At 37.5% G+C, this 13,026-nt stretch overlaps 1 protein-coding gene across 2 annotated transcripts in view; it reads right to left on the reverse strand.

Annotated features, from left to right (window-relative positions):
- LOC149129210 (protein mono-ADP-ribosyltransferase PARP14-like) overlaps nucleotides 1–13,026 on the reverse strand; it is a 63,412-nt gene that overhangs the window by 36,838 nt on the left and 13,548 nt on the right. The gene's annotated exons all lie outside the window — the stretch shown is intronic.

The raw sequence follows: 13,026 nt of genomic DNA on the forward strand, positions 1-13,026 counted from the left end.
TTAAAGCTAGAGCCTCATCTTTGTAAATGGTGAAATATATACCAGGAAAAGTTTTACCTAACATATCAAGAAGGAATAGTCCAGTAAGATCGCATATGCCTGCTCCATCATATGGCCCCATGCTCACATTGAAGGCACCCTCTGTATCGGTAGTCTTACCCCACTCTGCATTCTCACCGAAGAGTAAAGTCTTTCTAGCATGGAAGATTGTATCCTTATCTTATGTACTAATTTCTATAAATTCGCTTGCGAAGGTGAGGGCTTTATCGAGCAGTTCCTTCGAGATAGCGGCATAAAAATCTACAATATCAAATTGTGTAAATCTCGCTTTATTCTTATTCTTAATGGCTTTAAACCATTCAATGACTTCTACACTATTGAACCATTGTACTAAACTAGTAGCATTTCTGACTTTAGCATTGATTTTCCCTAAAATTTCTTTACTAATAACACCAATTTCTGATTTTGCTGGGTTAATAAGTCTACATATTAGATAGGAAGTTTTTTTATGGTCTTTAATAGTTATAAAGGCCTCTTTTTTGGGGAGGACCTCTATATTTTTATCTAATTTAAGCCTAGCAGCGATGATGCTTGCTTCTTTATTAATGGTCATTATAAACTTGTGGTCTATCTTTAGTGTAATTATTAATAATGTTGTTATGTAGGAGTTATGAGTATGTGCTGTTTTCTTCAAGGTATAAGAGTGTAGTGGGTGCTTTTACGTGCCACCTGCACAGGAGCCAGTCAGGCGGTACTGGCAACGATCTCGCTCGAATGTCTTTTCACGTGCCACTGGCACAAGCGCCAGGAAGGCAACGTTGGTAACAATGCTTTTGGTGCAAACGGTTTTGTTATATGGTGCTGTATTTTACAAACCTGCAAATAATAATAACGGTATTTTTATATAAGCTTAACCCTTTCACTACCAACCCGGCTGAAACCAGCTCTGGCTCTGAGTACAAATATCTTGTTTTCAAAAGTTCTGAATTAAAATCTTCCACCAAACCTTAGTCACAATTTATGTTCCTAGCACTAGCTGAATGATAACTAAGTTAATTTATTAAATTCTTTGTTATATTTCAAGTAATTGAAAGAAACACAGAGCATCTCAACAGAAATACAGTAATAAAAGGGTTAAAGCTTATGGCGTTCACTGTGCAATGACTAGGGAAAATAATCTAATACCGGGGCATACAAGCCTTCAACAGAAAAAAGAAGGCTTTCTTATCTGCATGAGGCTCAAACCCACTTCCCTTTGTTAACGCGACGAAGTGTGTTACCTTTACACCAGCGAACCAGCCTCCCTCTTTCTGTCAAATTTAAGAACTGTATATATATATATATATATATATATATACATGCACATGCATACAAATATATATACTAGCAGAAAGACCACCCTCCTGGGCGGTTCTCTGCTGGCCACTTGATAATATTTCCACATTTGGTTCCCAATTCTAATCATTTTAATGATATTTTACATCTAATTATTTCTTTGTACAACAGTGCTCACTTGCTTAGTAAGTATTACTTTCATTATTTTATCAAAGTCATAATCTCTCTTTTTGAAAGAGTCAATCTCTTATACATATTTATCATTAATAACTGGTAGAACTTACATAGCTATGCATAGAAGGATGGACAGATCCACTCACACAAACAAAAGTCCAGTACTGTGAGAACACATGAGAATGATGTTTCCTTACTTTTTCAAATATACCCAAATTTGAAATGACCTAAAATAACGATATCATTCATTCGGCATGTGTTGAAATATGCCAAAACAATTGAATTCCACACAAATGCATGTTACTTTACATATAATTCATGTATTGATTCTGTTTACTGAATCTTGCTAAAAAGCATATTTTGCTTCAAAGTAGTTTCTCCTTGGAGACACAGTTGTCAGTAATCATACTGTTTCCATTTCTCTCAACCAATATTTTCACATTAGGCTTCTTTCGAACTCTAGATAATGCAATGTACAGCTGACCATGTGAGAAGAATTGTGTCAGAATTTGAAGTAGAATATTCTCCTCTCGAGATACCCTAACCAATCGGTCATGTGTAGCAGAAACAGAACCATGTCTGCATCTCCGTGCATATTCAGGCATCTGTTTCGGTCGCTTTGCCCTGGTTTCATCTGATTCAGTTGCCTGTCTTTCTCTCTGCCATTGTGCCTTTGCTGCTAAATTTTCTTTTTCAGTTGCATCTTGATAATATTAAAACCCTAGGGATATTTGTATGTAACTGAAATATCTCAGGAAAAGAATATTTTATCTTAATTTTTTACGTATTTATTTCCATACTTACCGTCAGCAGTGCAGTACAAATTTTTGCGACATTTGTACCACTATTTAAATGATTAAACACAACTTTTGTTATTTCTTGATGAAAAAATACATGGCTTCCATGAAGTCAACACACATACATGCATACAGAAAACACACACACATAATGAGATTCATGGCGTGTCAATCAACACAAACACACGTCCACTATCTGTGACATATTGAAAGGCTTATAGCGTTCCAAGTAGCCGTAACAACAAAACCACTTCTTCATTTAAAAAAAAAAAAAAATTATACCGGTATATTAAAGAATTTTCAATTTATCAAAAACATTCATTTAACAAACTCTGGAAACTGATAATATTCTTGAAATTGTGTCTTGTATCAAAGTTATATAGGATGTTATTAAATTACCATTAATGAAAATAGAGGCAAGCAAGAAATAAAAATGTAAAATATTGCCTGTAATGAATTGATAATGTTTATTATTAAACATTAAAATCTATTCCGCAGTGAATGCAATAAATATTTGAAGTTACGAGGAATAGGATGCAGTGAATGTAATGAATATTTAAATTTGTGAGAATTTGGAGTTTAAAAAATTCAATAATCTTCAGAAATTGAAATTATAGGCAATTTTTTAAAACATGAATTTATAAAAATATTTCCTGATGGTCAAGCTTTTAATAGTAATTGTTACATACCTAATTAATAATCAGCTTTCTTCATTATAGTATAGATATACACATATACATACATATATATATATATACACATACATACATATATATATATATACACATACACATATATCATCATCGTTTAACGACCGTTTTCCATGCTGGCATGGGTTGGACGGTTCCACTGGGGTCTGGGAACCAAGAGGCTGTACTCAACTCCAAACTGGTCGGGCAATGTTTCCACAGCTGGATGCCCTTCCTAATGCCAACCACTCTGAGAGTATAAAGGGTGCTTTTTACGTGCCACCGGCACAGGGGTCACAACTACTATTCCATTTGATTGTAATTTGATTTCATTTTGATGTCAATGTACATATATATATATATATATATATATATATATATATATATATATATATATATATATATATATATATATACACATACATACATGCATATATATATATATCTACATATATGGTGGTTGTCTACTCCTTATGCAGAGTTTGACCGCCTCCAGTACCTACACCTTAGAACCATGATGGCATCTGATGTCGATTTTTAAACCAGACAATGTTTTTAAAAGACATCCACAGGGTTTGTATATCCGATTTGGACCACCAAGAGCTGCAGATAAGATCTGCTCTTTGCAGATCTTAAAATGTTTTTTGAGGCCTCCATTAGATTTGCAGACCTTTTGGCATACACTGCATTGAAAGGTGTGCACAGATAGAGGGGCACAATAGTTGGTGGCGGTTTGTTTTGGGTTCGCAAATGAGATTTGAGCCCAGCAAAAGAAAGGCATCGTCTGTCACAAACTGTGCACACAAAAAGGTCATTGTGATTCACCTTCTCAATCGTAGCATTCTTCCTTAAATCTCTCTTGAGTCTTGCATGCATTATCCTGGCCTCTTCAAATGCTTTCACTCCATCCCACACTTTTGTTTGCCATCCAGCTTGATTCAAAGCAAAGATTTCTGTGTCCTCTGGTTCCATTCCAAGTGACTTCATGGTAGTCCTTATGCCGTCCTTAAACCTTTTTTTAGGTTTATGCCGACAATGTTTCTCCTCTACAAGACCACCATAAAACAGCTGTTTGGGCGTGCGTTCATCTGCCGTTCAAACAATATGGCCACACCATCTCATTTGGGTTTACAAAATCATAGCTTTAATTGAGGTGATACCTGCAGATGCAAGGACATCTGTGTTTGGAGTAAAAGAACTCTATTTAATGTTTAAAATGTGATGAAGGCATTTTGGTGGAATTGTTCTAACAATTTAAAATGTTTTTCATAACATGTCCGTGTTTCTGAAGAATACAACAGTGATGCCAAGACAAACGATTTATAAAGAGCTAATTTTGTATTGATATTTATATGTCACTGGTGCCAAACGCATGACTCCAAGGCACCAAATGCTTGTGCTGCCCTTTCAATTCACAGATGTATTTCTGTATCCAGATTTCCATCATTTTGTACAGAGCTTCCAAGGTAGATGAAAGAATCAACAACCTCAAGTAACTAACCATTAACAAAAATTTCAGAGGGGTTACAAACAGCACCACATGCAGATTGATACATTACAACTGTTTTTTTTTCTTTCAAGTTAGTGGTCAAGCCAAAATCATCTCAAATGCACATACAAGAGATTGCAGGCCTCTTTCAGAATGACTGACAAAATTGTAATCATCAGCGTTTATAGATCCCTAATGAATGAAGTGAAAACCTTCATTTTGAATTTCAGTCTGGTCAGATGAAAAACATTACCTTTTTTTTGATATTTTATGTAAATACCCTCCTCAGAGTTTTGAGAAGTGTGTGACAACACAACAGCAAAGCATATTGCAAAAAGGGTGGGTGCATCAAAGTCTCTTTGCTTTACTCCATTTTCTACAGCAAAAGATTCAGAGAGCCTACCACCAAAATTAACTCTAGCTTTCATATCTTGATGCAAAGCCCTCATCATGTTTACAAATTTTTCTGGGCAACCTATTTTCTGTAGAATTAGCCACAGAGCATTTCGATTAACAGTATCAAAAGCTTCCTCCCCTGGAGGAACGAAAACTACACTGAGACTCAGACACTATATTTGGAACTATGAAGGTATTTAAATGTTCTAACAGAATGCGGGCAAGTACCTTTCCAACCACAGACAAAGGCTAAATCCCATGAAAATTATCACACAGCTCCTTTGGCCCCGATTTATACAAGGAGATTAAAATGGCATCAATCCAGTCTTGAGGCACTTTCTCAGTTCTCCAACAGTGACAAATATATTTAAGAGTTCAAACATTTTGTTAACCCCATGTTTCAAGACCTCTGCACAGATTGCATCAGACCCTGGAGACTTGTTGTTATTCAGCTTTATTCACAGCTAAATAAATGTCATTTAGAGTTGGTTCAAAATGCCATCTCTTCTATAACTGGAAGTTGTTCAATTTTTTCTATCATCCTCATGTTAATGAATGATGGTCTTTGCAAAAGTGCAGAAAAATTTTGTAACCAGAACTTATGAATAGAAGCGGTGTCAGTCAGAAGCAAACGTCCATTTGCTGTTCTCACTGGAGCTATTGAAGAAGATTTGGGGCCATATGCCTCCTTAACGTAAGAGTACAAACCCTTGGCATCATTTCTATTAGCTGCTTCTTGTGCCCCTTTTGCCCTATCATTCCACCATTCCTGTTTAATTTCCCTTAGAGCAGTCTGCACTTTCCTTTTCAGCTTTCTGTAAGTTTCGTTTGAGTTGGGGTTCAAGGACTGAGAAAGAAGTGTATTGCTTAAGTTTTGTTTTGTTTCTAAAAGTAGATCATGAATTTCTGCTGATCTATCTGAGAACCAGTCACTGGACATACGTGATTTAAATCCCACTGACGAACTTTTTGTTTTGAAATCTTCCCATAGATTGTTTGGGTCAAGATTGATAATTTCTATAGAATTGTGGAATCTTTGCAGGTTGCTTGGTAATTTGAAGTTAGCAACATTTAACTTTATGGGTCCCTTAGGACCAGACTCTCGACTTTTAGGCATTATCAAAAAATTTATTTCTCCACACACTGGACGATGGTCAGTCCAGCTCTCTGCTTCTCTCATGGCCCAAACGTTAGAAACTTCTTTCGTATCATGTTTTCTGATCAAGATGTAACCTATGAGATGCCAGTGTTTAGATCTTGGGTGCTTCCAGGCGGTTTTATATTTATTTTCCTGCTTAAACAGAGTGTTGATAACAACCAGATCATTCAGCAAGGAAATCAGATGTTAAACGATGATGATGATGATGTCAAAAGAAAGCAAGCAAAGACTAAAGATTTTTAAACAAAGAATATTTAAGAATAAATATATAGACATTTATATATCAATAGATCGAACTAACACAGAGTACAAATGATAGAGAAAATTAAAGGGGAAGAGGTAAGGTGTTATAAGTCCTACAGCTGTTTCGGGGGAGGGGGCTATTATATTTAATTTGCTTATCTGCATAACTGCCTCCATATCTGCTCACCTGGGTTCCTCTTATAGCCACTCTTTACCCTGTGGAATTGGTCCCTTAAAAAGACATCGGGTCCAAGAGTGAACCATTTGAGTACTACAAAGTGTTTTCTATACTGAGAATATCTCAGTCTCATCAGCTGACTCTATATATATATATGTTTACTCTTTTACTTGTTTCAGTCATTTGACTGTGGCCATACTGGAGCACTGCCTTTAGCCAAACAAAGCAAACCCAGGACTTTCTTCTTTGTAAGCCTTGTACTTATTCTATCAGTTCTTTTGCCAAACCGCTAAGTTACGAGGACGTAAACACACCAACATCAGTTGTCTAGCAATGGTGAAGGGACAAACACAGACACACAAACATATATACATACACACCCACACACATGTATACATGATGGGTTTCTTTCAGTTTCCGTCTATCAAATCCACTTACAAGGATTTGGTCGGCCTAAAGCTATAGTAGAAGACACTTGCTCAAGGTGCCATGCAGTGGGACTGAACCTGGAACCATGCAGTTGAGAAACAGGCTTCTTATTACACAGCCACGCCTGTGTTATTGTCATCATAATCATCATCATCATCGTTTAACGTCTGCTTTCCATGCTGGCATGAGTTGGACAGTTTGACTGGGGACTGGCAGAGTTTCTACAGCTGGATGCCCTTCCTAACGCCAACCACTTGGTGAGTGTAGTGGGTGCTTTTACGTACCACCGGCACAAGGCCCTGTCAGGCGGTACTGGCAACGGCCTCGCTCGAATGTTGTTTTCCATGTGCCACCGGCACAAGTGCCAGTAAGGCGACGTTGGTAGCAATCATGCTCGAATGATGCTTTTTACGTGCCCCTGGCACGGGGGCCAGTCAGCGGCCCTTGTAATGATCATGCTCAGATGGTGCTCTTAGCGCTCCACTGGCACGGATGTCAGTCATGCGGTGCTGTCATGGAATTTGATTTCGATTTCACTTGCCTCAACAGGTCTTCGCAAGCAGAGATTAGTGTCAAATGAAGGAAAAGTACGCCTAAGTGGGCTGGTTACACCACTGGCATAGGCCACGGGTTATGGTCTCACTTGGCTTGCCGAGTCTTCTCAAGCACAGCATATTTCCAAAAGTCTCTGTCACTAGTCATTACCTCGGTGAGGCCTAATATTCGAAGGTTGTGCTTCACCACCTCATTCCAGGTCTTCCTGGGTCTACCTCTTCCACGGTTTCCCTCAACCACAACGGTTTGGCACTTTTTCACACAGCTATCCACATCCATTCGCACCACATGACCATACCAGCGCAGTCATCTCTATTGCACACCACAACTGATGCTTCTTAAGTTCAACTTTTCTCTCAAAGCACCTACACTCTGTCAGGTATGCACACTGACATTACACATCCAGCGGAGCATACTGGCTTCATACCTTGCGAGCTTACGCATGTCCTCAGCAGTCACGGTCCATGTTTCACTACCATGTAGCATGGCTGTATGTACACATGCGTCATACAGTCTGCCATTTACTCTGAGTGAGAGGCCCTTTGTCACCAGCAGAGGTAAGAGCTCTCTAAACTTTGCCCAGGCTATTCTTATTCTAGCAGCTACACTTTCAGAGCATCCACCCCCAACTACTGACTTAGTCACCTAAGTAACAGAAGCTGTCAACTACTTCTAGTTTTTTTCTCCCTGTAGTGTGGCAGAAGTTGTTCTCTGCACATTTCCAGTGTTTATTGCTCCTGAGCATCTGCCACATACAAAAACTATCTTCCCAGTTAGCCTTCCTTTGATATTGTTGCACCTCTTATGTGTCCATAGCTTGCACTGGGTACATCTTATAGAGTATCTACCTACGCCTTTTCTAAAGATCAAGCAGGGCCATCTACCTGAAGGGATTTGTGGTTTGTCTGCCTTCATACTTATTAGGAAGGACTTTTGTTTTAGCTAGGTTGACTCTAAGGCCCTTCGATTCTAGTCCCTGTTTCCACACCTGAAACTTCTCCTCTAGTTCTGATAGTGACTCAGCAATTAGAGCAATGTCATCAGCATAGAGGAGCTCCCTAGGGCATCCTGTCTTGAATTCCTGTTATCGCCTGGAGAATTATGATAAATAGGAGGAGGCTGAGGATTGAACCTTGGTGGACCCCTACCTTTACCGGGAATTCTTCACTGTACTCGTTGCCAACCCTCACCTTACTGACAGCGTCCCTCTACATGGCTCGCACAGCTCTCACTAACCATTCTTCTATCCCTAGTTTCCTCATTTACCACCAGATAAGGGATCGGGGGTCTCTGTCGAAGGCTTTCTCCATGTCAACGACAGCCAGGTACAGAGGTTTATCCTTGACTAGGTATTTCTCCTGCAGCTGTCTTACCAGAAATATATTATCAGTGGTGCTTTTCCTTGGCACAAACGCAAACTGCATCTCATCTAAACTGACTCTCTCCCTAATTAGCTGGGCTATGACCCTCTCTGTGACCTTCATTACCTGATCCAACAACTTGATACCTCTGTAATTATTTGTATCTAAAGTGTCACTTTTACCTTTGTAACAGTTGACTATGGTGCTGCTACACCAGTCATTGGGTACGACTCCTTTGTGTATCACCTGGTTAACAATACGGGTGACTAGGCTATAGCGGACACTGCCAGATATTTTGAGCATCTCTGCAGTGATTCTTGATGGGCCAGGGGCTTTTCCTGTCTTCATACTCTTAATTGCTTCGTCCACCAAGGGACTGTCAATTGGGATAGCTAGTCCCTCTGTTGGGTCGACATTTGGCAGACTCTCTTTCTCCCATTCGTTCTCTTCATTTAGCAACTTTTCATAATGGCGTCTCCAAGTCTCTCTCTTTACAGCCTCAATGAACACAAGTGAGCCATCATCCATGCAGACACATTTCTCTCCTATGACATTATGATTCTCTTTCACACACTCTCTTGCAACATGAAACACTTCAAGTCTTTGGTCTTCATGGCGCAGGACATTGTCAAATTTTTTTCTTATCTGCTTCCCCTCTGGCTAAATAAACCTGTCGCCTAGCTTCCCTTCTAGCAGTCTGATACAATTCCCTGCTACCACCGTTCTTCCAGTCCTTCCAGGCCTGTTTCTTTTGTCTAATAGCCCGGTCTACCACATTGTTCCACCACCACATTACCTTGGTTCTGAGATGGGACTTTACACCATCCACAGATCTGGTTAGTGGCTCTCAATATGTATGTATATACATATATATATATCTATATATATATATATATATATATATATATATATATATATATATATACATATATACATATATATATATACATATATATATATACATATATATATATACATATATATATATATATATATATATATATATATATATATATATATATATATATATGTGTATATATATATATCTATATATATATATATATATATATATATATATATATATATATATATATATATATATATATATATATATATATATATATATATATATATATATATATATATATATATATATATATATATATATATATATATATATATATGTATATATATATATATATATATATATATATATATATATATATATATATATATATATATATATATATATAAAAGCGGAGGCGCAATGGCCCAGTGGTTAGGGCAGCGGACTCGCGGTCATAGGATCGCAGTTTCAATTCCCAGACCAGGCGTTGTGAGTGTTTATTGAGCAAAAACACCTAAAGCTCCACGAGGCTACGGCAGGGGATGGTGGCGAACCCTGATGTACTCTTCCACCACAACTTTCTCTCACTCTTTCTTCCTGTTTCTGTTGTGCCTGTAATTCAAAGGGTCAGCCTTGTCACACTGTGTAACGCTGAATATCCTCGAGAACTACGTTAAGGGTACACGTGTCTGTGGAGTGCTCAGCCACTTGCACATTAATTTCACGAGCAGGCTGTTCTGTTGATCGGATCAACTGGAACCCTCGACGTCGTAAGCGACGGAGTGCCAACAAAAAACAACATATATATATATATATACATACATACATACATACATAAGTACATACATACATAGGAACTGGTAAGCTGGAGAGTTGCACCAACTCCCAGTCTGGTTTAGCTTGGTTTCTATGGCTGGATGCCCTTCCTAATGCTATGTATATTTATATATATATATATATATATATATATATATATATATATATATATATATAGTCAATCCAAACATAAACAAGCAAGAAAAAACACGAAAAAACAACGCGAGGACGTGGAAAAAGTACAGTGTTATTGGACACTCAGGAAAGGAAAGAAAAGAAAGAGGATTTAACATTTCGATCGGAGATCTACGTCAGAAACATGGCATAAGTCCAAAGAAGAGAAGACAGAGAAAGAAAATCGCCAACGATACACACGTGGTCACATATATGTGTGTGTGTGTGTGTATCTATCTATCTATCTATATATATATATATATATATATATATATACACCTCCATCATCTCACAATAAATGGAAGAATTTTCCTTCAAGACTTAACCCTCAACATGGTTACTTCAATCATTCAACTAGACACAACCTAACTAAACAACATAACTTTCCCCTCCACCCACATTACAACATTCAAAATAAATTCAACCCAAACCACATCAACCATAGACAATATAACAACCCTCACTACAACTGTAATCTAGTCTGCTACACAGCCACTCCACCACCAACATACTACCACAGATACACTTTACCCCATTTTCTCCTCGGCAAACCAAACACAACAGAGACTTTCTACAACAATCCACGTACGACAACCATTTTTTAGACTTAAATCAGAGAAACAAAGATGTGAAATGGAACAAAATGTTCAAAAACAACCAAAGATAATCAACTTATCAGCGAAAATCCTAAGTGCTACACAAACTAAAATTCTAGCAAGAGGTGTAAAGTTTACCCCAACCCCTCGCAGATCGAACCCTAATGAAATTAAGGATAACACTATGGATTTCTGCCGAAAATTACGCCTCGCAGAAGCACTACACAACTACACCAGCGAAGATGAGTCTATAGCAAAAAACAAAAGTGAATACTGTCCTACAAAAGGCAGAAATAAAGCACTTGATGCTTTTTGTGGACACATTACCAGTTTTCCTTTTAATACCCTACAAAAACAACTAATTAAATCCAATCTTAATGTAAACGAATGGAAAGAACTAATTGAGATAAAAAAATGATTCAATCCTCACCATTAAAGAAGCCGATAAAGGAAGTGCGGTAGTAGTGATGGACACAGAGTACTACAAAAAGTTAGTAGTATCCATGTTGGAAAATAATATTTACTATGAGAAGATAGTACAATACAACCCACAGAAGACTTTTAAAAACTTATTCTCCTTACTTCAATTACATGGAAAGGGTTTAACTAAACATGAAATTGACTATTTATCCAATTTTAAATACAGACCTAGTCTATTCTATGGATTACCCAAAATACACAAGGATCCACATATTTGTAAAGCTTGCAAAGTTTCTCCAAGCCTCTGCATTAATATTCCTCCCCCTACTGACCTCAAACTGAGACCCATCATTGCTGGCCCTGCTTGTGAGACCCACCATTTGAGCAACTTCCTCGACATCTTACTCAAACCGTTTCTAAAATATGTGAAAAGCTTCATCAGGGATGACTTAGACATGCTTAACCACCTCCCAAAGAGAATAAATGAAGGAACCTTGTTAGTATCATTCGATGTGGTGAATTTGTACACCAATATCCCACATGATTATGGCATAGAAGCGATCTCCTTCTGGCTAGAAAAATACCCACAAGAGATCTCAGGGCGCATCAACCACAGATTCATAATCGCAGCACTCAAATTCATCCTACTGAACAACTATTTCATGTTCGATACAGTTTACTATCAACAAAAATGTGGAATTGCAATGGGAACCCGAGCTGCACCAGTGATTGCGAACCTTGTAATGGGTTACCTAGAGCTTAAAATATATCAAACATCATTACAAAAATATGGCAACTCTTTTCATTGCTATTTAAAGGAGAACTGGAAGAGGTATTTGGACGATTGCTTTATACTTAGGAACGACAGCATGGACAAACTCCTCGATTTCAAAATAATGCTTAACAATATTAACAGCAACATACAATTCACTATGGAACACAGCAGTAAACAACTCCCTTTTCTTGACATCCTAATTAAAATAGTCAATAACCACATAGAAACAGACATCTTCTATAAACCTACAGATTCTAAACAATACCTATTATTTAACTCATGCCACTCCAAACACATAAAAATTGATATACCTTATAATCTAGCGAAAAGAATCTGTACTATAGTTTCGGACTCCTAGACTCGTGAACAAAGACTTCTTGAACTCAGATCAATACTAATCAAGAGACATTACCCAATATCTTTAATAAATAATGGAATCAAACGAGCTAAGGAAATATACATACAAACATTAAGGGAAGTCAACCGAAATGCTAAACCAGACTTAAAAATACTCCCATACATCTCCACACATAACCCTAGAACCAACGTTATCATCCAAAATCTTCCCATCGTTACAAGAGATAAAACAATGA

Source organism: Octopus bimaculoides, unplaced genomic scaffold (assembly GCF_046866305.1).
Source record: "Octopus bimaculoides isolate indiv1 unplaced genomic scaffold, ASM4686630v1 contig108, whole genome shotgun sequence".
Lineage (NCBI taxonomy): Eukaryota > Metazoa > Mollusca > Cephalopoda > Octopoda > Octopodidae > Octopus > Octopus bimaculoides.